This window comes from Scyliorhinus torazame, chromosome 22, assembly GCF_047496885.1.
Source record: "Scyliorhinus torazame isolate Kashiwa2021f chromosome 22, sScyTor2.1, whole genome shotgun sequence".
Lineage (NCBI taxonomy): Eukaryota > Metazoa > Chordata > Chondrichthyes > Carcharhiniformes > Scyliorhinidae > Scyliorhinus > Scyliorhinus torazame.
Genome location: NC_092728.1, coordinates 111,759,734 through 111,764,621, shown reverse-complemented (window position 1 = coordinate 111,764,621; position 4,888 = coordinate 111,759,734).

Sequence of the window (4,888 nt, the reverse complement as noted above, 5' to 3'; positions counted from 1 at the left end):
CTTGTTCAGCGGTACCAACTTGTCCACAGATACCTGGTCACCAGACCCCACGCTTGTTCAATGGAACTAGCTTATCTGCAGATACCTGGTCAACAGACCACACGCTCGTTCAGAGGAACTAGCTTTTCAGCTGGTACTGGTTCGAGTGCCAGATGCCCGATCTGATTCGAGGATAGAATCACAGCAGCAACCTCACCATGATGACTACATTTTTGCCCGTTCTTGTCGGTTGCTCAGGCAGTGGAGAAACGGCGTGAGACCCGCCCTGCCTGGGGACCCCCCCGTTGGTCAAACACGCTCGGGTAGGGGAGATACGGTATTGGTCGCCGTCCTACCCTAGGACTCCATCCAAATCTTACCCGTCGCGGCCCATATGCGCCTCATTTGACATTTTCATTTCAAAAGTTTTATTGTTTTTTGGCGACCTTTAGGTTGCTGCCTCATGCTATTTACATCCTGGAACATTGGGATGGTGAATCAGCACTGGCCCCTCACTGGGAAGTGTGCCGTGTCCTAACATTTGTTTTGGAAAAAAAATGAGGGAGTCACACATTGTGACCAATTATAAGGTATAATTGGCCCCCAAAAAAGGACAGACACACTAACATACCGGAAATTATACCAAGGTAGTTACAGATACTATGCTTGTTTTACAGAACTCCAGAAGCTCCAGGACCGGAGAAAACAAAGAACACAAAGAAAGAAAAAGAAAGAGGACAGCCATGAGGACTTCTTTCATCGTGCTCAACATCTTTTTTACGAACATTTGGTTGCGCGGGAACGCGGACCCCATTATTCCAAACCTCCCTGCGTTAATGTTTCACTGCCCCGCAGTACCCAAAGCCCAGTCACCAGCGACACTGCATCTTCCTGGTGTGCCAGGTTCATAACCTGGTACTCCATGTCTTACGTGATTGAAGCACTGTTAGCGTTGGCGATACTCTGCTCTGTAGTGCAGACTATGCGCCTCCGCAAATGGAGAAGGAGAGCGTACCGCACTCGAACCCCGGTGTATAGGATCCGATCCCCTATATTCGGGTATGACCAGACACCCGACCCCCGCGACCTATAATACAATAATAAAGAACATGCACTTGCGTTTTTTCTGTAAATAAAAAAAAATGTACAAAACCTCCATATACAAAAAATGTCTGATCCTGAGCTTGACTGCCAAGCCAGGAAAGAGTATATGGAATGTTATGATTGTTGTTGTATGTTTTAGGAAGATAGGATAATGCAATGTTTGATGAGTATAGTGTATTTAGGTAAAATTAGAGGTTCCAAGTTTTATTTTGTAGATATATGCCCCTGCCTGACATAGTGCCCTTAGAATTGTTTAGGTAAAAACATTTTGTGCATAGCTAGGGTCAGAGTAGTGGCCATGTAGGAGGTGTCCCCCCCGGTCAGGGAACGGAAAGGACAACATTTAGGTGATCCTTCACGCTTCCCGTTAGGATCACAAGTAGGGAATGTAGCCACCTAAAATGGCTGATTCCCGATTAATTTGGCCAAAACCCGATGTAAAATGGCTAACCAAAAAGGCTGATGGGAAAAGCAGCCAACAGGGCACAAACGGACAGCTGCAGACAGAATAGTGTATTCGGCTCTGGGGAAGTCGGCCCAGATCGATACCTGCGACCATTAGCAGCACATCAACCCAGACATCTGCAGTTTAATCGGCTATCCCCGGGAACAATTGCAACATATTAGCAATTGAATGCCGGGCCAGACCTGTCGGCGCCTGCAGTGGCCGAGACAAAGAAAGGTGAACGACCACCCCCCGATCAAGGAATCGCCCCATTATTGGAGCATATCGAACCCAGTGATTAGGAACAAGTCCAATCACTTGGGACCAGGGTCAAGATCCGCCCCGAGAGGCGGGAGGCCCCTGGGACCTATAAAAGATAGGGGCCAAGTTCAGATCAACCCTTCTCTCCCTTCTTCTGCTCGCAACCTTCGCAAGAACCATCGACCAGCAACCGTAAGTTTGACTCCAGCGATCGCTACCCGATAAAGACTCCTAGCCATCAATCTGTATCAGCTTTGAATCCCGCGGGCCAGACCCAATTCGATAAACCATTTGTTTCCCTGACCTGGTGGGCCATTCCCAAAAGTTAAGTATTGGCCAGTAGTGGTAGGTAGTAGTCTAGAAAGTAGGATTATTGTGTAAGTATTTATTGCTGTACATAATAAATGACCGTTGATTTGAATCTTACTAAGCGGTGTGCTGTCTTATTAATCATAACTCGAGCTTGAACCACGTGGCAGTATCAGAAAGATACCTGGCGACTCGTGAGCAAAGGTGACATAATTAGAGCTAATAAAACTAAGGCTAATAAGAGCAACACTGCTCGGTTGTTAAGGAATCATTTTCCCTGACTTGCATTGTCCCTGCGTCTTTGTGACCTGATCAGCTTCACTGAGAATTAGCTTCTGTTCTGTGCTGGATTCTCTCCCCTTGGTATCGCCCTGACTCTGACAGGCTAACTATCTGGATTGCCTGTCCAGGAAAAGGTCATCTTTAGCTTGTAGGAGGTCAGAGGTTGAATCGGAAATGATGTCTTCAGCAACTGGTCCCATTGACGTTGAGGGCCTAAGGCAGCGATGGGCAACCTGGGCTCGGCTGGTGAGTGGGCAGCGTGAGCGGCCTCCTTCATCCCAGTGCGTCGCAAGATTGACATCGGTCTTGTTCACTAACTATGAGACCCATAAATAAGATTAAACACATTCAATACACGCAGAAGGTTTCATAACAAGTTATAGAAAATGCTTAATCATTTATATATTAATAGAACTATTATCAACTTCAACTTCCTTTTCGCAGTAACTTCACTGAAACGTACTTGTGACAATAAGTGATTATTAATTATTAAATGCTAAAAACAAAGGAAATATTTACACTATGGACACGGGGGAGTGCATGGTGGCGCAGTGGTTAGCACTGCTGCCTCATGGCGCCGATGTCCCAGGTTCGATCCCAGCTCTGGGTCACTGTCCGTGTGGAGTTTGCACATTCTCCCCGTGTCTGCGTGGGTCTCACCCCCACACCCCAAAGATGTGCAGGCTAGGTGGCTGAAGTGGGCTCAGTATTTGTGGCTGAGGCGTGGGGAGCAGGGTGGTTCTGAATATCCTTTGTTCCATGGTGGTTTCTGCAGGTGGTTTGATTTGGGCGTCCCTCCATGGGGGGGGGGGGGGGTTATTTTTTTTTCTTTTCCCTTTGTAAAGATACTTCCTAATGATTCCCTTATTATCCCTTTCTTTATTTTTGTGGTTATCATTTTGATCTATGGATGCTTAATGGACATGTGCCTGAGAGATGGGATTCGGGCCAATGAATTTGCCCAAAGGCCGTATTCCGCACGGTAAGACGTGTTGCTAATTGTGTTTCTCTTAATTTGGCTCTGAAGATGGCGGCCAATATGGTCGCCTTCCTTAATTCTAATTACGTTTGCTCTAGAGTCGCCAGGTATCTCTCGACACCGTCACAAGGTTCAAAACCGAATACTGATCAAAGACTCGATACACCAGTTAGTTAGTTCAAACTCAATGCTCATTTATTTACACACAGTCAAATATACTCATGCATAAAACTCTACAAACTAAACTATCACTACTGCTAAAGCCTATACTTAGCTTCGGGCGCCCACTCAGTCAGAGGAACAATGGCCGTTGTTCGGATCTGAGGCTGCTGGGGTTGAGTTGGTACGGAATAACAGCTCGGAGTGTCTGTCTGGTAGCGTGCGTTGACCTTGGACTTACTTGTTCTGATGTTGCTGTTGGGCAGGTCTCTTCTTGGTGAGAGCCGGGGCCACAAGAGAGCGATTCTCTCTTGGGGGATCCTTCTTATACCCAAAAGGGGCTTGGCGCGCTTTTGGGTGAGCCTTGAACTTGGCCCCAATTAATTGGGCCGTTTCCCAATCGTTCCTATCGATTTCCTCCAATAGAGGGGTGGGTGCCCTGATTGCTGGGCGTGTCCTAGGTGGCCGTTGGCCTGCTTTGGTCTGGTCTCCTCTGGCGCCGGGGTGTCTGTCTTAGTATCGGTTACTCAAATTTTACTCTTTAGTCCCCGGGGATGGCTCATTAGTATGCTAATGGGTTTGCAGTTTTGGTCTTGTCTGGGAGCTATGGCTCCAATCAACAGACAAACCTTGCACCTGCTTACTTTCTTAGTATTGTCCATTTTCCCTGCAATCTTTGCAAAGTGCCCATTTTGTAATCGGGATGTGGCCATCCCAGATGGCTACACTCCCTCCTTGCGATCTTCAACGCAAAGCGTGAAGGATCACATTACTGCGTTGTCTTCGTTCTCTGACCAAGCGGGACACCCATAAGCAGTTCTACACTGCCCTATCCTATGAAATGCAAATTCTTTACCTAAAATCATTTCACTAACATACATCGGTATAAAACTCTACGGGGAGCTATGACATTCAGGCATGCATTACGAAATTTAAAAACTGGAACCTCTAACTATCCTCAATAAACTATCCTCACTCAAACAAGCAAAAATAACCTACAACACTTTAAATGTACAAATAGCAGCAACACAAGTTTCTCTGGCCTGACAGTCAGGCACAGAGGTTTACATTTCTTTATTAAACAAAACACACATAAAAAGAAGCGGATGCACTTAAATTCATGTCAAGGGGTTCGGGGTTTGGTGAAGTCCGAAAATAGGGGACCTAAACGTGTATACCGGGGCGCGAGAGCGGTCGGCTCTCCTTTGCCATTTCCTGATTCTAAGTGTCTGCACGACACTGCAGAGTATCGGCAGTACTCAGAGTGATTCTACTATGTAGGATAGTAAACGTATCACACCAGGTTGGGGTATCGTTAACTGTCTTAGGACTAACTATCTCGGGGTACAGCGTATGGCAGGGGTGGGAAT